The sequence below is a fragment of the Carassius carassius genome, chromosome 8 (assembly GCF_963082965.1).
Source record: "Carassius carassius chromosome 8, fCarCar2.1, whole genome shotgun sequence".
NCBI classification, from domain to species: Eukaryota; Metazoa; Chordata; class Actinopteri; order Cypriniformes; family Cyprinidae; genus Carassius; species Carassius carassius.
This window is the reverse complement of record NC_081762.1, coordinates 34106434-34129759: the sequence shown is the minus strand read 5'-3', so window position 1 is coordinate 34129759 and position 23326 is coordinate 34106434. Positions and strand designations below refer to the sequence as shown.

At 40.0% G+C, this 23326-nt stretch overlaps 4 non-coding genes across 4 annotated transcripts; all 4 read right to left on the bottom strand.

The window, feature by feature from the left end:
• Positions 1-562: 562 nt before the first annotated feature.
• trnai-aau (transfer RNA isoleucine (anticodon AAU)) lies at positions 563-636 on the bottom strand. Its single transcript has one exon. It is a non-coding gene; the product is annotated as a tRNA-Ile (tRNA).
• Positions 637-8296: 7660 nt separating this feature from the next.
• trnai-aau (transfer RNA isoleucine (anticodon AAU)) lies at positions 8297-8370 on the bottom strand. Its single transcript has one exon. It is a non-coding gene; the product is annotated as a tRNA-Ile (tRNA).
• A 96-nt stretch (positions 8371-8466) lies between these two features.
• On the bottom strand, positions 8467-8538 carry trnap-ugg (transfer RNA proline (anticodon UGG)). Its single transcript has one exon. It is a non-coding gene; the product is annotated as a tRNA-Pro (tRNA).
• Positions 8539-22970: 14432 nt separating this feature from the next.
• trnaq-uug (transfer RNA glutamine (anticodon UUG)) lies at positions 22971-23042 on the bottom strand. The gene has a single exon. It is a non-coding gene; the product is annotated as a tRNA-Gln (tRNA).
• Positions 23043-23326: the final 284 nt, after the last annotated feature.

Below are 23326 nucleotides of genomic sequence, written 5' to 3'. Positions count from 1 at the left end.
GCCCTAAAGAGACAGACTGAGCATCGATGCAATGCAGCCACACTCTCTACGTTAGTTAATTTTTTTGGACTAAAAGGTGCCGAAAAGTATTTCAGACATTGTCCTGCGCAAACTGGTGGCAAAATAGGTCCCACTGAGATTTGAACTCAGATGACTGGATTCAGAGTCCAGAGTGCTAACAATTACACCATGGAACCTTAACTGGAGCAGCTGTTGCTCACAGGGCCAATACACCATGGAACCGAAACTGCTTGGTTGGAGGCCAACTTGGAAACAGATAGCTCTCTGGCTGTGGGGAAGCAGTTATACAGAGAGGTTGGAACCCAGTGATTTTTGGTCAATGGCCCGCCTCAAAAAAAGGAAAAGTGTGGGAGATGTTGCCGAAACCCTGGATCGAACCAGGGACCTTTAGATCTTCAGTCTAACGCTCTCCCTACTGACCTATTTCGGCTACAACAAACCTCTGCTTAGCTTAGCAAGCAGGGATTTCAGTGAGATCACCCTACTCGTTGTCAGAGCTGAAGAGCAGAGCAGACATGAGCCCCCAGACAATAAAAACAGCTGGCCAGTACGGGGATCGAACCCGCAACCTTGGCGTTATTAGCACCACGCTCTAACCAGCTGAGCTAACCGGCCTGGCTTAGCCATCAGTGTCTGCCTGATTGAAAAAAACCTGCCATAATGTTTGTGAATGCAATGAGACAATAAGGGGGGCTGTATCTAACATGTAGAGGGATGTTAGGGAGGACAGCTGAAACGGTCAGATGTCACTTAGACCAGCGGGTCTCAATTCCAGTCCTCGCGCCCCCTGCTCTTCACATTTTGTAAGTTTCTCGTATAGCTTCAGACATTTGTTCCATTCCATTCATAGTGAGTAATACAGTGGTGTATCGAGGTATACAGAGGTAAATGATGTCACACTTCTCCATGTGTGAAGAAGTTGCGCAGCACAAATCCGTGAACCAATGTTCCAAAGTGAAGTATACTTTGACGGATTTCCCCTGCTCAGGGAGTGGGGAGCAATGAACACTGTGTAGGGACCATGTCAATCACTAGGAGCTCACTTTTAATGAGCTGATTATCCGAATCAGGTGTGCTAACAAAGAGAGACATGCAAAACATGCAGACCTGGGGGGAGCGAGGACTAGAATTGAGAACCGCTTCCTTAGACTTTAAGTCAGTGTGAGCAAAAGAGGTGAGAAGTTGTCTGCATGATCCGAGTGTTCCAAGGTAGCCTACATAATACAAGAATCCATACACATGCATACTGGCGTAACAAGACCGAGAAGGTCCTTAAACACAAAAGCTTAATCTCTTTGTTAATTTGACAACAAAATCTCGGCCAGTGCAAAGGAGCAAGCCCAGAGGAGGGACAGCCTCTTTGCATCAAACCCGTCATTCCCAGCTATGCTCGTCATTCTTGAAAGGCCAGGGGAATTAGCTCAAATGGTAGAGCGCTCGCTTAGCATGCGAGAGGTAGCGGGATTGATGCCTGCATTCTCCAAGTTGGCTCCTGCCCTTTTACTCACACATCCCTAGATCAGTGGTTTTCAATCCTGTCCTGCACAATTCGCATTTCCCCTCATCTAACACACCTGTTTCAAATCATCAGCTCATTAGTAGAGACTGCAAGACCTGATTTGGGTGTGTCTAATAAGGGAGACATACAAAATGTTCAGGGCAGGGGTAGTGATGGCAAAATCGAGGCCTCGTGAACCAATGAAACAGTTGAACCAAATGTGCCATATTGTTTCGATGCTTCGAATCAATCCGACACCCGTCTCAACGGTGACACCTAGTGGTCACTTGCAGGTGTTGATCTGAAACAACCTTGACGAGCCATTAAAAAAATGTGTTGTTTTTTTATTATTATAATGTTCTAATATGTGAAGCTTGTAACCTATAGGCTCCTCACTGTGCATAATGTTATTTTGGTCATGAAAAATGAATATTAATAAAAGAAATCAAGCCACAATGTCTCACTTTTTTAGAGATTTTTATTCAAAAATATTAATTTATCTGCTGTGGAAGGACTTAGCCTACTTTTTTTTTACAGATAATTTCTCCAGCCTTTGAAAAAATCCTCTCACAAGGGACACTTGTTGCTGGCATACAAAGATATTTTTTTGCAAGGACATACAAATGAGGAAAGATTACTGCTCTCTCTTTCCAGTAAGTTAGTGGATCATGAGTTCTGGGCAAATACGCATCGTTGATGTATTTTTTCACTTCCACTGTGGCATCAGCTGTAGCATTGTGTATCAACCTGGTTTGATGGATGCGAGTATCAAAAAGTTCCCATAAACTGTCCTGTGTTTCTACTGGTGTTGATGTTGATGGTGATGGTGATGATGATGATGATGATGGGTGTGATGTTGACATTTCTGGGTCTGAATAAAAATTAAAACAGCAATTAGTAACAAATCCTAAACTGACGGCATATATGAAGGATATATTATATTACATGATTCAGATTACATAACATAACACAGACTGAAACTGCTCACCAGGATTTGTGTTTGAACGCATCAGTGAAGCACACTCCAGTGTGATATGCTTTTCAGCTTCCAGGGCTTTGGCAGCATTTCCAAATGCCACATTTTTTAACCTTGGGTCCAGCAGTGTAGCCAGTGCCAAGGCTCTAAAACTCTCATAACCTCCACATCTGGAGTGCAGACCTTCTTGCAGATGTGAGCCTATGAGCCAAAACAGGAGAAACACATATTTATAATAATGACAATAATATGACAGTTATGGCCAATCACATGGGTAGTATGGTCATTGTGGCCTACCTAATTGAACAGTTGATTCCTGCGTTGCATTTCCTTTTTTCTGTGCAAGCTTGTGCTGCAACATCCTGTACAGTGGTATAAGCTTTGAAGCAGACACTCTCTTTTCCTCTGACATCTCTGTTGTTGCGAGTTTGAATGGTTGCAGTATTGACAATGATTGTTCAATAATGTCATAATCAATACTTGTCAGGGGAGCAGTATCATTGTTTAAGTTGGAAAGTGCAGCAGCCACTGGTTCACGTTGGTCATACAAGCGCTGTAGCATGTCAAATGTGCTGTTCCATCTCGTGTCAACCTCCTGTATCAGTTTCAGAGTTGGTCTTCCCATCAAGCTCTGCATCTCCACAAGCTTGTCCTTTGCTTTGCAGCTGCTTTTTTGCTGCCTTTTGTAGGTCCTCCATTGTCTTCTCCTTTGCTTTGTTGTACTTTTCGCTGACCATTATTTTAAGCACCTTCCGGGATGGGAGGACATAGCTTGGATCAAGCTTGTTCACAAATGCCCTGAATCCCTCATCGTCCACGATGGTGAAGGGCTGCAGATCCTTCACCACCATGTTTATAAGAGCCTCATCCAATTCCCTCTGTCTGACTTTTAAAAGAGAAGACAAAACATACTTTCAGACAAATACATTGGAAAAATACAGCTTCAATTAGTGCACATCTATTAAAAGTATAGCCTACTGGTTCATTATTTGGAAGCCTTCCAGTGTTTATAATCAGTGCTTTATATAACTTATAAACTTTATAAACAGTGTCCCAAAAGGTTGTAATTATATTTCAATTATAATTATATCCCAAACAATGCATACCTTGCTTAGATGGCCCAGCAGTGTCAGTAGCAGGCCTAGGTACAGGGGGAATGCCATCCTCTGCACCCTGCAAAAAGGCAGGATGAGTGCTCCTCAAATGGCGCATCATGGATGATGTATTGTTGCAGTAGGCTAGCTGCCGATCACAATACACACATCTCACTTTATTTGGGGTTTTTAAATGGAAATGCTCCCACACCACAGATGTACGGCATCTCTTCTGGGGAGCTTCCGTTTTATCTATCTATCCAAATCTATCTATCTATATATGAATCGATCTATGTAGCTGTCTATATATATTTATATCTATGTATCTATTAATGTGTCACTATATGTATACTCTGTCTGTCTCTAGCCTCTCAGTCAATGTGTTGTGTAAATTTAAATGTAAGTCTAAATTGCCTATAACTAATCAAATCGCACTATGTCACTATATCACCAAAAATCCGCTATCTCAAAGTCAAACTCCTCTCACAAAAACCCACGAGGTCAAAATGCGTTTATTTCACTTTTATACAGATGTGCGATTGTGTGGTCTGTTCCCGACCGTTCCAATCAAACACTGATTCGGCGGACCACACCTGATGAAACAATTAGTGAAACACTTCGAGGCTTCGTTTGGTCATAGTCACGTGACATGGGTGTTTCGAATCACGCTTCGGATCAGTGTTTCGACACATCTGCGCTTCGGGATCTCGCAAAGCTTCGGAACGACTGTTTCGCTTCAGCCATCCTTAGGCAGGGGTGCCTCCAGGAAAGGTTTGAAAACCATTGCCCTAAAGAGACCGACTGAGCGTTGACGCAATGCTGCCACACTCCCACGTTAGCTTTTTTTGGGCTCACAGGTGCCAAAAAGTATTTCAGACATGGTCCTGTGCAAATTGGTTGCAAAACAGTGCCATTTTACGCACAGTTCCCTAAAGCAGTAGTTTTCAAACCTGTCCTGGAGGCTTCTTCTTCTTCTTCTAGGATTTAATGGCGGTTGGCAAACCAACTTAAAAGGTGCATTCCCGCCACCTACTGAAATGGAGTGTGAAGCGCATATTTGGAAAGGAAGTTTAAACTAGATCTACTCTTTAAAAAAAAAAAAAAAAAAATTATATATATATATCCATATAAAATTTACACATAATGGAGTTTTAAATCCTATTAAATAATCCTGTTTCCTTTAAAAATATAAATAACTCATGATAAACTCTTGATTGTTTCGCACCTTGTCCTAGGAGAACCTGAAGTGTCAACTCATTGATTCCTACACTTCTTAAAGCATGTCTTAACTGGGACCGCTCTCTTTCATAAGCTTGGCATTCTAAAAGGACATGCTCTATATTTTCAACTAACCCACATTTGTCACAATTTCCATTCTCATGTTTACCAATTCTTTGTAAGCTTTGATTTAATAAACAATGTCCAATACGCATTCTTGTTATTAAAACATCCTCTTTCCTGTTTCCGAATCTTTTTCTCTCTGACCAAACTTTTCCTTGAATGCAGTAAAAATGTCTACCTTTCTTTCCTTCATTCCATTCTTTCTGCCAAATTTCCTGTATTTGTTTAGCTATTATCACTTTAATTTCTGTTTTACTTAATGCCACTTCAATGTCAATTTGTGAATGGTTTAATGCCTGTTTAGCCTGATTATCAGCCTCCTCATTTCCTTTCACACCCATATGCGATGGATCCCATACAAGATTTACCAGAAGTCCATACTGTCTTGTTCTGTAAAGACTCTGCATTACTTCATTTATCATGTCTTGCCTTGCTGATGATGTTCCACTTTCCAAGCTATTTAGTGCGGATAAAGAATCTGTACATATCACTACCCTTGTTGGTTGGATTTCTTCTATCCACTGAAGTGCTAGACATATTGCAATAATTTCTGCAGTGAATACTGAAAGATAATCTGATATTCTTTTTGCTATTCTAATGTTAAAAAGTGGAATATATACCGCTACTGCTGTTTTCCCAAATTCTGGATCTTTTGAACCATCAGCGTATATTTGAACTGCACTATAATAAGTTTGATCAATGTATTGCTGTATATTAAAATTTCCTAATCCATTTGTATTGTTATGCTTTTCTTTAAGCAATTGAGTATCAATCAAAGGCATTGGGAAAAGCCAAGGAGGAATTGCTGACCTAGCCACAGTAGGAGCAACATTGAAGTCACTTAATCCCATTCTCCGGGCTTCCTCACTGGCCTTCCATCCAAAACTTGATAACTTTTTATGTCCATATTCCCAACAATCCTCCAACACCATTTTAACTGGGTGACTGTCCAAGTGTCCCTTTATACTTATAAAATACCTCATCTTTAACTTGAGCCTACGAATTACTTGAGGCATTACACCCATCTCTACTTGCACTGCTGTTATTGGAGAGGATCTAAACGCTCCACAACAAACTCGCAAAGCTTGTGACTGAATTGCCTCTATTTTTACGAGTTGTGTTTTGGATGCAGTGCAATATACCATACTGCCATAATCTATTGCTGATCTTATTAGAGCACAATATATTATTTTAAGAGACTGGCGACATGCTCCCCAATCAACTCCTGCTAAACACCTCATGAAATTTAATGCTTTTTTGCATTTGTCAACCGGTTTCTGGATATGCATACTAAAATTCAATTTCAAATCCATCCATATACCCAGAAACCTCACAACTGCTGTTTGCTTCACTTCTTGTCCATACAATCTGATGTTAATGGTAGGGTTACTTTTCCTTTTTGCAAAACAAATTACCTGAGTTTTATCTACTGAAAACCGAAATCCCCATTCATTTGCCCAATTTTCTACCATTTTAACGGCATTCTGCAAACATCTTTCCACATACTTTACATTACGCCCTCTTTTCCACAGTGCTCCATCATCCGCATATAAAGATCTTCCAATGCACCTATCAACCTTTGTAAAGATGTCGTTAATCATAATATTAAACATAATTGGACTACTAACGCTTCCATGAGGTGTTCCATTCTCTATTGTGTGTATCTGAGAAAAAGCAGTACTTACTCTTACTTGTATAGTTCTGTTAAACAGGAAATCCTTGATCCAGTTATACATTCTTCCTTTAATTTCCATTTTTTCTAGCTTAATTAAAAGTCCCTCTTTCCACATCATGTCATAAGCTTTTTCAACATCAAAAAATACCCCAACTAAAGCTTCCTTATTTACCTGAGCCTTTCTTATTTCAGATTCCAGGCACAGTACTGAGTCCATTGTATTACGTCCTTTCCTAAATCCACTTTGATAAGGTGATAAAATATTATCCCTTTCAATGACATATACTAATCTACTCATGACCATACGCTCCATTATTTTGCATAGATTAGACGTTAAAGCTATAGGTCTATAATTATTTGGCTGTGTATGATCTTTGCCTGGTTTTGGAATTGGCACTATGACACCATGCTTCCAGTCATTTTTTAAATTTCCTAACTCCCAAACCTTATTAAAAAGCCTCAAAATTGTCTCTAATGCTGTCTCTGATAAATGTTTTACCATCTCATAACAAATGTCATCTCTGCCTGGAGATGTTTGCTTAACCCCTGCAAGCGCTTTTTTTCAATTCGTACAAAGCTTCACGTTTTAACCTGAACAAGGGCTCGTCCAGGATTTGAACCCGGGACCTCTCTCACCCAAAGCGAGAATCATACCCCTAGACCAATGAGCCTTCTTGCCCAAAGCCAAGAAAAAAGAGCTGCAAGACCTGATTTGGGTGTGTCTAATAAGGGAGACATACAAAATGTTCAGGGCAGGGGTGCCTCCAGGAAAGGTTTGAAAACCATTGCCCTAAAGAGACCGACTGAGCGTTGACGCAATGCTGCCACACTCCCACGTTAGCTTTTTTTGGGCTCAAAGCTAACAAAAAGTTTTTCAGACATGGTCCTGTGCAAATTGGTTGCAAAACAGTGCCATTTTACGCACAGTTCCCTAAAGCAGTGGTTTTCAAACCTGTCCTGGAGGCACCCCTGCCCTTCACATTTTGAATGTTTCCCTCATCTAACACACCTGTTTCAAATCATCAGCTCATTAGTAGAGACCGCGAGACCTTATTTGGGTGTGTCTAATAAGGGAGACAATAAAAATGTGCAGGGCAGGGGTGCCACCAGGACAGGTTTGAGAACCACTGCCCTAAAGAGACAGACTGAGCATCGATGCAATGCAGCCACACTCTCTACGTTAGTTAATTTTTTTGGACTAAAAGGTGCCGAAAAGTATTTCAGACATTGTCCTGCGCAAACTGGTGGCAAAATAGGTCCCACTGAGATTTGAACTCAGATGACTGGATTCAGAGTCCAGAGTGCTAACAATTACACCATGGATCCTTAACTGGAGCAGCTGTTGCTCACAGGGCCAATACACCATGGAACCGAAACTGCTTGGTTGGAGGCCAACTTGGAAACAGATAGCTCTCTGGCTGTGGGGAAGCAGTTATACAGAGAGGTTGGAACCCAGTGATTTTTGGTCAATGGCCCGCCTCAAAAAAAGGAAAAGTGTGGGAGATGTTGCCGAAACCCAGGATCGAACCAGGGACCTTTAGATCTTCAGTCTAACGCTCTCCCTACTGACCTATTCCGGCTACAACAAACCTCTGCTTAGCTTAGCAAGCAGGGATTTCAGTGAGATCACCCTACTCGTTGTCAGAGCTGAAGAGCAGAGCAGACATGAGCCCCCAGACAATAAAAACAGCTGGCCAGTACGGGGATCGAACCCGCAACCTTGGCGTTATTAGCACCACGCTCTAACCAGCTGAGCTAACCGGCCTGGCTTAGCCATCAGTGTCTGCCTGATTGAAAAAAACCTGCCATAATGTTTGTGAATGCAATGAGACAATAAGGCTTCACGTTTCAACCTGAACAAGGGCTCGTCCAGGATTTGAACCCAGGACCTTTCGCACCCAAAGCGAGAATCATACCCCTAGACCAACGAGCCTTCTTGCCCAAAGCCAAGAAAAAAGAGCAATACCAGCATCAACAAAAAAAGGAACATGAACTAACGTGGAAGCAATCAAAGTCCTCGAGACAGTGTGAAAGGCTAACGAATGCAAGTTGGCCTCTTAATTGAACTAAAAATGGGGCTGTATCTAACATGTAGAGGGATGTTAGGGAGGACAGCTGAAACGGTCAGATGTCACTTAGACCAGCGGGTCTCAATTCCAGTCCTCGCGCCCCCTGCTCTTCACATTTTGTAAGTTTTTCGTATAGCTTCAGACATTTGTTCCATTCCATTCATAGTGAGTAATACAGTGGTGTATCGAGGTATACAGAGGTAAATGATGTCACACTTCTCCATGTGTGAAGAAGTTGCGCAGCACAAATCCGTGAACCAATGTTCCAAAGTGAAGTATACTTTGACGGATTTCCCCTGCTCAGGGAGTGGGGAGCAATGAACACTGTGTAGGGACCATGTCAATCACTAGGAGCTCACTTTTAATGAGCTGATTATCCGAATCAGGTGTGCTAACAAAGAGAGACATGCAAAACATGCAGACCTGGGGGGAGCGAGGACTAGAATTGAGAACCGCTTCCTTAGACTTTAAGTCAGTGTGAGCAAAAGAGGTGAGAAGTTGTCTGCATGATCCGAGTGTTCCAAGGTAGCCTACATAATACAAGAATCCATACACATGCATACTGGCGTAACAAGACCGAGAAGGTCCTTAAACACAAAAGCTTAATCTCTTTGTTAATTTGACAACAAAATCTTGGCCAGTGCAAAGGAGCAAGCCCAGAGGAGGGACAGCCTCTTTGCATCAAACCCGTCATTCCCAGCTATGCTCGTCATTCTTGAAAGGCCAGGGGAATTAGCTCAAATGGTAGAACGCTCGCTTAGCATGCGAGAGGTAGCGGGATTGATGCCTGCATTCTCCAAGTTGGCTCCTGCCCTTTTACTCACACATCCCTAGATCAGTGGTTTTCAATCCTGTCCTGCACAATTCGCATTTCCCCTCATCTAACACACCTGTTTCAAATCATCAGCTCATTAGTAGAGACTGCAAGACCTGATTTGGGTGTGTCTAATAAGGGAGACATACAAAATGTTCAGGGCAGGGGTAGTGATGGCAAAATCGAGGCCTCGTGAACCAATGAAACAGTTGAACCAAATGTGCCATATTGTTTCGATGCTTCGAATCAATCCGACACCTGTCTCAACGGTGACACCTAGTGGTCACTTGCAGGTGTTGATCTGAAACAACCTTGACGAGCCATTAAAAAAATGTGTTGTTTTTTTATTATTATAATGTTCTAATATGTGAAGCTTGTAACCTATAGGCTCCTCACTGTGCATAATGTTATTTTGGTCATGAAAAATGAATATTAATAAAAGAAATCAAGCCACAATGTCTCACTTTTTTAGAGATTTTTATTCAAAAATATTAATTTATCTGCTGTGGAAGGACTTAGCCTACTTTTTTTTTACAGATAATTTCTCCAGCCTTTGAAAAAATCCTCTCACAAGGGACACTTGTTGCTGGCATACAAAGATATTTTTTTGCAAGGACATACAAATGAGGAAAGATTACTGCTCTCTCTTTCCAGTAAGTTAGTGGATCATGAGTTCTGGGCAAATACGCATCGTTGATGTATTTTTTCACTTCCACTGTGGCATCAGCTGTAGCATTGTGTATCAACCTGGTTTGATGGATGCGAGTATCAAAAAGTTCCCATAAACTGTCCTGTGTTTCTACTGGTGTTGATGTTGATGGTGATGGTGATGATGATGATGATGATGGGTGTGATGTTGACATTTCTGGGTCTGAATAAAAATTAAAACAGCAATTAGTAACAAATCCTAAACTGACGGCATATATGAAGGATATATTATATTACATGATTCAGATTACATAACATAACACAGACTGAAACTGCTCACCAGGATTTGTGTTTGAACGCATCAGTGAAGCACACTCCAGTGTGATATGCTTTTCAGCTTCCAGGGCTTTGGCAGCATTTCCAAATGCCACATTTTTTAACCTTGGGTCCAGCAGTGTAGCCAGTGCCAAGGCTCTAAAACTCTCATAACCTCCACATCTGGAGTGCAGACCTTCTTGCAGATGTGAGCCTATGAGCCAAAACAGGAGAAACACATATTTATAATAATGACAATAATATGACAGTTATGGCCAATCACATGGGTAGTATGGTCATTGTGGCCTACCTAATTGAACAGTTGATTCCTGCGTTGCATTTCCTTTTTTCTGTGCAAGCTTGTGCTGCAACATCCTGTACAGTGGTATAAGCTTTGAAGCAGACACTCTCTTTTCCTCTGACATCTCTGTTGTTGCGAGTTTGAATGGTTGCAGTATTGACAATGATTGTTCAATAATGTCATAATCAATACTTGTCAGGGGAGCAGTATCATTGTTTAAGTTGGAAAGTGCAGCAGCCACTGGTTCACGTTGGTCATACAAGCGCTGTAGCATGTCAAATGTGCTGTTCCATCTCGTGTCAACCTCCTGTATCAGTTTCAGAGTTGGTCTTCCCATCAAGCTCTGCATCTCCACAAGCTTGTCCTTTGCTTTGCAGCTGCTTTTTTGCTGCCTTTTGTAGGTCCTCCATTGTCTTCTCCTTTGCTTTGTTGTACTTTTCGCTGACCATTATTTTAAGCACCTTCCGGGATGGGAGGACATAGCTTGGATCAAGCTTGTTCACAAATGCCCTGAATCCCTCATCGTCCACGATGGTGAAGGGCTGCAGATCCTTCACCACCATGTTTATAAGAGCCTCATCCAATTCCCTCTGTCTGACTTTTAAAAGAGAAGACAAAACATACTTTCAGACAAATACATTGGAAAAATACAGCTTCAATTAGTGCACATCTATTAAAAGTATAGCCTACTGGTTCATTATTTGGAAACCTTCCAGTGTTTATAATCAGTGCTTTATATAACTTATAAACTTTATAAACAGTGTCCCAAAAGGTTGTAATTATATTTCAATTATAATTATATCCCAAACAATGCATACCTTGCTTAGATGGCCCAGCAGTGTCAGTAGCAGGCCTAGGTACAGGGGGAATGCCATCCTCTGCACCCTGCAAAAAGGCAGGATGAGTGCTCCTCAAATGGCGCATCATGGATGATGTATTGTTGCAGTAGGCTAGCTGCCGATCACAATACACACATCTCACTTTATTTGGGGTTTTTAAATGGAAATGCTCCCACACCACAGATGTACGGCATCTCTTCTGGGGAGCTTCCGTTTTATCTATCTATCCAAATCTATCTATCTATATATGAATCGATCTATGTAGCTGTCTATATATATTTATATCTATGTATCTATTAATGTGTCACTATATGTATACTCTGTCTGTCTCTAGCCTCTCAGTCAATGTGTTGTGTAAATTTAAATGTAAGTCTAAATTGCCTATAACTAATCAAATCGCACTATGTCACTATATCACCAAAAATCCGCTATCTCAAAGTCAAACTCCTCTCACAAAAACCCACGAGGTCAAAATGCGTTTATTTCACTTTTATACAGATGTGCGATTGTGTGGTCTGTTCCCGACCGTTCCAATCAAACACTGATTCGGCGGACCACACCTGATGAAACAATTAGTGAAACACTTCGAGGCTTCGTTTGGTCATAGTCACGTGACATGGGTGTTTCGAATCACGCTTCGGATCAGTGTTTCGACACATCTGCGCTTCGGGATCTCGCAAAGCTTCGGAACGACTGTTTCGCTTCAGCCATCCTTAGGCAGGGGTGCCTCCAGGAAAGGTTTGAAAACCATTGCCCTAAAGAGACCGACTGAGCGTTGACGCAATGCTGCCACACTCCCACGTTAGCTTTTTTTGGGCTCACAGGTGCCAAAAAGTATTTCAGACATGGTCCTGTGCAAATTGGTTGCAAAACAGTGCCATTTTACGCACAGTTCCCTAAAGCAGTAGTTTTCAAACCTGTCCTGGAGGCTTCTTCTTCTTCTTCTAGGATTTAATGGCGGTTGGCAAACCAACTTAAAAGGTGCATTCCCGCCACCTACTGAAATGGAGTGTGAAGCGCATATTTGGAAAGGAAGTTTAAACTAGATCTACTCTTTAAAAAAAAAAAAAAAAAAATTATATATATATATCCATATAAAATTTACACATAATGGAGTTTTAAATCCTATTAAATAATCCTGTTTCCTTTAAAAATATAAATAACTCATGATAAACTCTTGATTGTTTCGCACCTTGTCCTAGGAGAACCTGAAGTGTCAACTCATTGATTCCTACACTTCTTAAAGCATGTCTTAACTGGGACCGCTCTCTTTCATAAGCTTGGCATTCTAAAAGGACATGCTCTATATTTTCAACTAACCCACATTTGTCACAATTTCCATTCTCATGTTTACCAATTCTTTGTAAGCTTTGATTTAATAAACAATGTCCAATACGCATTCTTGTTATTAAAACATCCTCTTTCCTGTTTCCGAATCTTTTTCTCTCTGACCAAACTTTTCCTTGAATGCAGTAAAAATGTCTACCTTTCTTTCCTTCATTCCATTCTTTCTGCCAAATTTCCTGTATTTGTTTAGCTATTATCACTTTAATTTCTGTTTTACTTAATGCCACTTCAATGTCAATTTGTGAATGGTTTAATGCCTGTTTAGCCTGATTATCAGCCTCCTCATTTCCTTTCACACCCATATGCGATGGATCCCATACAAGATTTACCAGAAGTCCATACTGTCTTGTTCTGTAAAGACTCTGCATTACTTCATTTATCATGTCTTGCCTTGCTGATGATGTTCCACTTTCCAAGCTATTTAGTGCGGATAAAGAATCTGTACATATCACTACCCTTGTTGGTTGGATTTCTTCTATCCACTGAAGTGCTAGACATATTGCAATAATTTCTGCAGTGAATACTGAAAGATAATCTGATATTCTTTTTGCTATTCTAATGTTAAAAAGTGGAATATATACCGCTACTGCTGTTTTCCCAAATTCTGGATCTTTTGAACCATCAGCGTATATTTGAACTGCACTATAATAAGTTTGATCAATGTATTGCTGTATATTAAAATTTCCTAATCCATTTGTATTGTTATGCTTTTCTTTAAGCAATTGAGTATCAATCAAAGGCATTGGGAAAAGCCAAGGAGGAATTGCTGACCTAGCCACAGTAGGAGCAACATTGAAGTCACTTAATCCCATTCTCCGGGCTTCCTCACTGGCCTTCCATCCAAAACTTGATAACTTTTTATGTCCATATTCCCAACAATCCTCCAACACCATTTTAACTGGGTGACTGTCCAAGTGTCCCTTTATACTTATAAAATACCTCATCTTTAACTTGAGCCTACGAATTACTTGAGGCATTACACCCATCTCTACTTGCACTGCTGTTATTGGAGAGGATCTAAACGCTCCACAACAAACTCGCAAAGCTTGTGACTGAATTGCCTCTATTTTTACGAGTTGTGTTTTGGATGCAGTGCAATATACCATACTGCCATAATCTATTGCTGATCTTATTAGAGCACAATATATTATTTTAAGAGACTGGCGACATGCTCCCCAATCAACTCCTGCTAAACACCTCATGAAATTTAATGCTTTTTTGCATTTGTCAACCGGTTTCTGGATATGCATACTAAAATTCAATTTCAAATCCATCCATATACCCAGAAACCTCACAACTGCTGTTTGCTTCACTTCTTGTCCATACAATCTGATGTTAATGGTAGGGTTACTTTTCCTTTTTGCAAAACAAATTACCTGAGTTTTATCTACTGAAAACCGAAATCCCCATTCATTTGCCCAATTTTCTACCATTTTAACGGCATTCTGCAAACATCTTTCCACATACTTTACATTACGCCCTCTTTTCCACAGTGCTCCATCATCCGCATATAAAGATCTTCCAATGCACCTATCAACCTTTGTAATGTGCCATATTGTTCCGATGCTTCGAATCAATCCGACACCCGTCTCAACGGTGACACCTAGTGGTCACTTGCAGGTGTTGATCTGAAACAACCTTGACGAGCCATTAAAAAAATGTGTTGTTTTTTTATTATTATAATGTTCTAATATGTGAAGCTTGTAACCTATAGGCTCCTCACTGTGCATAATGTTATTTTGGTCATGAAAAATGAATATTAATAAAAGAAATCAAGCCACAATGTCTCACTTTTTTAGAGATTTTTATTCAAAAATATTAATTTATCTGCTGTGGAAGGACTTAGCCTACTTTTTTTTTTACAGATAATTTCTCCAGCCTTTGAAAAAATCCTCTCACAAGGGACACTTGTTGCTGGCATACAAAGATATTTTTTTGCAAGGACATACAAATGAGGAAAGATTACTGCTCTCTCTTTCCAGTAAGTTAGTGGATCATGAGTTCTGGGCAAATACGCATCGTTGATGTATTTTTTCACTTCCACTGTGGCATCAGCTGTAGCATTGTGTATCATCTTGGTTTGATGGATGCGAGTATCAAAAAGTTCCCATAAACTGTCCTGTGTTTCTACTGGTGTTGATGTTGATGGTGATGGTGATGATGATGATGATGATGGGTGTGATGTTGACATTTCTGGGTCTGAATAAAAATTAAAACAGCAATTAGTAACAAATCCTAAACTGACGGCATATATGAAGGATATATTATATTACATGATTCAGATTACATAACATAACACAGACTGAAACTGCTCACCAGGATTTGTGTTTGAACGCATCAGTGAAGCACACTCCAGTGTGATATGCTTTTCAGCTTCCAGGGCTTTGGCAGCATTTCCAAATGCCACATTTTTTAACCTTGGGTCCAGCAGTGTAGCCAGTGCCAAGGCTCTAAAACTCTCATAACCTCCACATCTGGAGTGCAGACCTTCTTGCAGATGTGAGCCTATGAGCCAAAACAGGAGAAACACATATTTATAATAATGACAATAATATGACAGTTATGGCCAATCACATGGGTAGTATGGTCATTGTGGCCTACCTAATTGAACAGTTGATTCCTGCGTTGCATTTCCTTTTTTCTGTGCAAGCTTGTGCTGCAACATCCTGTACAGTGGTATAAGCTTTGAAGCAGACACTCTCTTTTCCTCTGACATCTCTGTTGTTGCGAGTTTGAATGGTTGCAGTATTGACAATGATTGTTCAATAATGTCATAATCAATACTTGTCAGGGGAGCAGTATCATTGTTAAAGTTGGAAAGTGCAGCAGGCACTGGTTCACGTTGGTCATACAAGCGCTGTAGCATGTCAAATGTGCTGTTCCATCTCGTGTCAACCTCCTGTATCAGTTTCAGAGTTGGTCTTCCCATCAAGCTCTGCATCTCCACAAGCTTGTCCTTTGCTTTGCAGCTGCTTTTTTGCTGCCTTTTGTAGGTCCTCCATTGTCTTCTCCTTTGCTTTGTTGTACTTTTCGCTGACCATTATTTTAAGCACCTTCCGGGATGGGAGGACATAGCTTGGATCAAGCTTGTTCACAAATGCCCTGAATCCCTCATCGTCCACGATGGTGAAGGGCTGCAGATCCTTCACCACCATGTTTATAAGAGCCTCATCCAATTCCCTCTGTCTGACTTTTAAAAGAGAAGACAAAACATACTTTCAGACAAATACATTGGAAAAATACAGCTTCAATTAGTGCACATCTATTAAAAGTATAGCCTACTGGTTCATTATTTGGAAACCTTCCAGTGTATATAATCAGTGCTTTATATAACTTATAAACTTTATAAACAGTGTCCCAAAAGGTTGTAATTATATTTCAATTATAATTATATCCCAAACAATGCATACCTTGCTTAGATGGCCCAGCAGTGTCAGTAGCAGGCCTAGGTACAGGGGGAATGCCATCCTCTGCACCCTGCAAAAAGGCAGGATGACTGCTCCTCAAATGGCGCATCATGGATGATGTATTGTTGCAGTAGGCTAGCTGCCGATCACAATACACACATCTCACTTTATTTGGGGTTTCTAAATGGAAATGCTCCCACACCACAGATGTACGGCATCTCTTCTGGGGAGCTTCCATTTTATCTATCTATCCAAATCTATCTATCTATATATGAATCGATCTATGTATCTAGATATGTATCTATAATCTATGTATCTATATATGTATCTATAATCTATCTATATATGTATCTATCTATAATATATGTATTTATATATGTATCTATCTATTAATCTAGCTGTCTATATATATTTATATCTATGTATCTATTAATGTGTCACTATATGTATACTCTGTCTGTCTCTAGCCTCTCAGTCAATGTGTTGTGTAAATTTAAATGTAAGTCTAAATTGCCTATAACTAATCAAATCGCACTATGTCACTATATCACCAAAAATCCGCTATCTCAAAGTCAAACTCCTCTCACAAAAACCCACGAGGTCAAAATGCGTTTATTTCACTTTTATACAGATGTGCGATTGTGTGGTCTGTTCCCGACCGTTCCAATCAAACACTGATTCGGCGGACCACACCTGATGAAACAATTAGTGAAACACTTCGAGGCTTCGTTTGGTCATAGTCACGTGACATGGGTGTTTCGAATCACGCTTCGGATCAGTGTTTCGACACATCTGCGCTTCGGGATCTCGCAAAGCTTCGGAACGACTGTTTCGCTTCAGCCATCCTTAGGCAGGGGTGCCTCCAGGAAAGGTTTGAAAACCATTGCCCTAAAGAGACTGACTGAGCGTTGACGCAATGCTGCCACACTCCCACGTTAGCTTTTTTTGGGCTCACAGGTGCCAAAAAGTATTTCAGACATGGTCCTGTGCAAATTGGTTGCAAAACAGTGCCATTTTACGCACAGTTCCCTAAAGCAGTGGTTTTCAAACCTGTCCTGGAGGCTTCTTCTTCTTCTTCTAGGATTTAATGGCGGTTGGCAAACCAACTTAAAAGGTGCATTCCCGCCACCTACTGAAATGGAGTGTGAAGCGCATATTTGGAAAGGAAGTTTAAACTAGATCTACTCTTTAAAAAAAAAAAAAAAAAATTATATATATATATCCATATAAAATTTACACATAATGGAGTTTTAAATCCTATTAAATAATCCTGTTTCCTTTAAAAATATAAATAACTCATGATAAACTCTTGATTGTTTCGCACCTTGTCCTAGGAGAACCTGAAGTGTCAACTCATTGATTCCTACACTTCTTAAAGCATGTCTTAACTGGGACCGCTCTCTTTCATAAGCTTGGCATTCTAAAAGGACATGCTCTATATTTTCAACTAACCCACATTTGTCACAATTTCCATTCTCATGTTTACCAATTCTTTGTAAGCTTTGATTTAAAAAAAAATGTCCAATACGCATTCTTGTTATTAAAACATCCTCTTTCCTGTTTCCGAATCTTTTTCTCTCTGACCCAACTTTTCCTTGAATGCAGTAAAAATGTCCTTCATTCCATTCTTTCTGCCAAATTTCCTGTATTTGTTTAGCTATTATCACTTTAATTTCTGTTTTACTTAATGCCACTTCAATGTCAATTTGTGAATGGTTTAATGCCTGTTTAGCCTGATTATCAGCCTCCTCATTTCCTTTCACACCCATATGCGATGGATCCCATACAAGATTTACCAGAAGTCCATACTGTCTTGTTCTGTAAAGACTCTGCATTACTTCATTTATCATGTCTTGCCTTGCTGATGATGTTCCACTTTCCAAGCTATTTAGTGCGGATAAAGAATCTGTACATATCACTACCCTTGTTGGTTGGATTTCTTCTATCCACTGAAGTGCTAGACATATTGCAATAATTTCTGCAGTGAATACTGAAAGATAATCTGATATTCTTTTTGCTATTCTAATGTTAAAAAGTGGAATATATACCGCTACTGCTGTTTTCCCAAATTCTGGATCTTTTGAACCATCAGTGTATATTTGAACTGCACTATAATAAGTTTGATCAATGTATTGCTGTATATTAAAATTTCCTAATCCATTTGTATTGTTATGCTTTTCTTTAAGCAATTGAGTATCAATCAAAGGCATTGGGAAAAGCCAAGGAGGAATTGCTGACCTAGCCACAGTAGGAGCAACATTGAAGTCACTTAATCCCATTCTCCGGGCTTCCTCACTGGCCTTCCATCCAAAACTTGATAACTTTTTATGTCCATATTCCCAACAATCCTCCAACACCATTTTAACTGGGTGACTGTCCAAGTGTCCCTTTATACTTATAAAATACCTCATCTTTAACTTGAGCCTACGAATTACTTGAGGCATTACACCCATCTCTACTTACACTGCTGTTATTGGAGAGGATCTAAACGCTCCACAACAAACTCGCAAAACTTGTGACTGAATTGCCTCTATTTTTACGAGTTGTGTTTTGGATGCAGTGCAATATACCATACTGCCATAATCTATTGCTGATCTTATTAGAGCACAATATATTATTTTAAGAGACTGGCGACATGCTCCCCAATCAACTCCTGCTAAACACCTCATGAAATTTAATGCTTTTTTGCATTTGTCAACCGGTTTCTGGATATGCATACTAAAATTCAATTTCAAATACATCCATATACCCAGAAACCTCACAACTGCTGTTTGCTTCACTTCTTGTCCATACAATCTGATGTTAATGGTAGGGTTACTTTTCCTTTTTGCAAAACAAATTACCTGAGTTTTATCTACTGAAAACCGAAATCCCCATTCATTTGCCCAATTTTCTACCATTTTAACGGCATTCTGCAAACATCTTTCCACATACTTTACATTACGCCCTCTTTTCCACAGTGCTCCATCATCCGCATATAAAGATCTTCCAATGCACCTATCAACCTTTGTAAAGATGTCGTTAATCATAATATTAAACATAATTGGACTACTAACGCTTCCATGAGGTGTTCCATTCTCTATTGTGTGTATCTGAGAAAAAGCAGTACTTACTCTTACTTGTATAGTTCTGTTAAACAGGAAATCCTTGATCCAGTTATACATTCTTCCTTTAATTTCCATTTTTTCTAGCTTAATTAAAAGTCCCTCTTTCCACATCATGTCATAAGCTTTTTCAACATCAAAAAATACCCCAACTAAAGCTTCCTTATTTACCTGAGCCTTTCTTATTTCAGATTCCAGGCACAGTACTGAGTCCATTGTATTACGTCCTTTCCTAAATCCACTTTGATAAGGTGATAAAATATTATCCCTTTCAATGACATATACTAATCTACTCATGACCATACGCTCCATTATTTTGCATAGATTAGACGTTAAAGCTATAGGTCTATAATTATTTGGCTGTGTATGATCTTTGCCTGGTTTTGGAATTGGCACTATGACACCATGCTTCCAGTCATTTTTTAACTTTCCTAACTCCCAAACCTTATTAAAAAGCCTCAAAATTGTCTCTAATGCTGTCTCTGATAAATGTTTTACCATCTCATAACAAATGTCATCTCTGCCTGGAGATGTTTGCTTAACCCCTGCAAGCGCTTTTTTTCAATTCGTACAAAGTAAACTCTGAATCCATTGTACTTCCTGAAAGTCCCTTTTCCTCCAATAAATGAGGATATTTACTTAGTATCTGGTCCCTAGTTTTCCTCGCATCCTCTGATAAATTCGAATTACTATGAATTTTAATGAATGTTTCTGCAAATACCTCTGCTTTACCGCTTTCAGATATAATTTGTCTATTATTATATTCTAATACAGGTATGTTGTAATCTCTTTGTATCCCTCCCATCTTTCGTATCATATTCCATAACTCACTTATTTCAATGTCTTCCCCTATTCTATTACAAAATTCCCTCCAATAATTTCTTTTAGACGTCCGAATGACTCTTCTCACTATAGCTTGTGCCCTTTTATAACTTATTAAATCATTATAATTAAGTGACCTTCTTACCTATTTGAGTGCTTTATTTCTCCTTTTTGTTGCCTCACTACACTGCTCGTTCCACCATGGCATAACTTTCTTATTGCTGCCTGCCTTCCTCTTACCTATTACTTCTACAGCTGTACTCTGAAGAACCTTGCATATTTCATTATTAAAAACATCAACATATTCTATACATTTACTAATGTCCTTCATTTTGCTTCCACATAACTCCTTATACTTATCCCAATCCGCTGACTACTACTCCAACTTTACTGCAAATAGGAAAATGATCACTTCCTACTGTACTTTGTTTTAGTACTTTCCATTCACATTTACTCGCTAAACTTTCAGATACTATTGTCAAGTCTAATACCGAATGCCTTCCCTTATTCAAATCAATTCTAGTATGACTTCCATCATTAATGCACACTAATCTTCCCCAATCTAGCATATCTTCAATGATCTTACCATTATAATCTGTTTTTGCGCTTCCCCATATTGAACTATGAGCGTTAAAATCACCACACCACACCGTTTTTTGACTTTCATTTCCTCCTATACTTTCTAGAATATCCTTGCTTAACCTATCACATGGATTGTAAAAATTGATTATTCTAATACACCTTGATCCTTCCCATATTTCCACCACCACAACTTCTACTTCCCCATCTACCTGTTTTATACCCAATTCCTTGCTTTATAAAGGTAGCTACTCCACCTCCATTCCCTTGTTGTCTATCCCTCCGAATAGTAGTATATCCATGTATTAGAAAGTTATATTGTGACTTAAGCCAAGTTTCCTGTATACATATAATATCTGGGCCTTTCTCTTGGTCTGCTATAAATTTCTTAAACTCCTGTCCATTTGCAATCAAACTTCTTGCATTCCATTGCAAGATATATAACACCATTAAGATCCACCACATGTTGTCTGACTATTTACTGCTTGACTATTTAATGTTGGAATCTTGAGCCTTTCATTTATCATGTCAACAGCAACATTCCCCAGATCCAAGTACTTTTCTGCAGCTCTGATAATGATTTTGATTCTTTCAGTCCTGCTTTCAGTTTGAGCTGAACAGTTCACTACTTCAGCGATAAATGTTACAAATGCCACCTTATCATCCACTACTACCTTTTCATCTCTTTGTTCTTTACTCTGTTGTTTTGAATGAATTTCTTCATTCATAGTTTCATTTGTTTTAGGAATCTGGTTTACTTTCTTCAATGCCTCAGCGTATGTTATTCCTTCTGTCGTTCTAACATTTTGAACCTTGACTGCCTTTTTCCGTACCTGACAACCACCGTATCCTGCACTATGATCCCCACCACAGTTGCAGCATTTAGGATTTACACCTTGCCCACATTTGCCGTACTCATGTTCACCTCCACACCGCGCACATCTCTGCTTACCTCTGCATACTGCCGCTACATGACCGAATTTTTGACACTTATAACATCTTAGCGGCGGAGGAACGTATGGTCTTACTGCATATCTTACAAATCCTAAATAAACTTTCTCTGGCATTTTATTTTCATCAAAGTTTATCATTACTGAGAGGCTGTCCATCTTCTCGTTATTTCTAACACACTTGAGCCGTTTAACAAACTTTACTGCTGCTCCCGTGATATTTCTTTTAATCTTCTCCTCCGTGACATCTGTCGGAATCCCTGTTACAACACCTCTAACCCAATTCTTTTCTTCCGGTATCGAGCACAACACCTTATGTCCAATCATCGATTTTATACCCAGAGCTGATTTTTGCTGCCTACTGTCTTTACAAAACAACAACAGATTGCCATCCCTCAAAGTCGTAATGCTTTCAACTGTCCCTGTCATTTCTTTCAATGTTTTCGTCAGCTTCAACGGATTAATCGCATTTACCGAGTCAACAAACTTCAACAATACCTTATATTCCTCTTTCCTTCTTCTAGTCTGGAGATTTCCTTTCTCACTACCCGATTCTGAAGATTGTTTCTTTCTTTTCCGATTTTCTACTACACTCCACTTACTACTTCCATTCTCGCCGCCTCCACTATCCACATCCTCCATTTCCGGATCACTTCCGGAATCTACGCTACTTCCTTCCATCATCACTCCACACCTCCAGCCCTGTCCTGGAGGCACCCCTGCCCTTCACATTTTGAATGTTTCCCTCATCTAACACACCTGATTCAAATCATCAGCTCATTAGTAGAGACCGCGAGACCTTATTTGGGTGTGTCTAATAAGGGAGACAATAAAAATGTGCAGGGCAGGGGTGCCTCCAGGACAGGTTTGAGAACCACTGCCCTAAAGAGACAGACTGAGCATCGATGCAATGCGGCCACACTCTCTACGTTAGTTAATTTTTTTGGACTAAAAGGTGCCGAAAAGTATTTCAGACATTGTCCTGCGCAAACTGGTGGCAAAATAGGTCCCACCGAGATTTGAACTCGGATCACTGGATTCAGAGTCCAGAGTGCTAACCATTACAACATGGAACCTTAACTGGTGTAGCTGTTGCTCACAGGGCCACAAACACTGGCACCATCGCCAAACTAGTGCTGTTTTATCTTTTCCTGTGGCAAGAAAGCACACAGGCTCCACCGAGATTCGAACTCAGATCGCTGGATTCAAAACCCAGAGTGCTGACCATTACACCATGGAACCGAAACTGCTTGGTTGGAGGCCAACTTGGAAACAGATAGCTCTCTGGCTGTGGGGAAGCAGTTATACAGAGAGGTTGGAACCCAGTGATTTTTGGTCAATGGCCCGCCTCAAAAAAGGGAAAAGTGTGGGAGATGTTGCCGAGACCCGGGATCGAACCAGGGACCTTTAGTCTAATGCTCTCCCAACTGAGCTATTTCGGCTACAACAAACCTCTGCTTAGCAAGCAGTGATTTCAGTGAGATCACCCTACTCTTTGTCAGAGCTGAAGAGCAGAGCAGAGATGA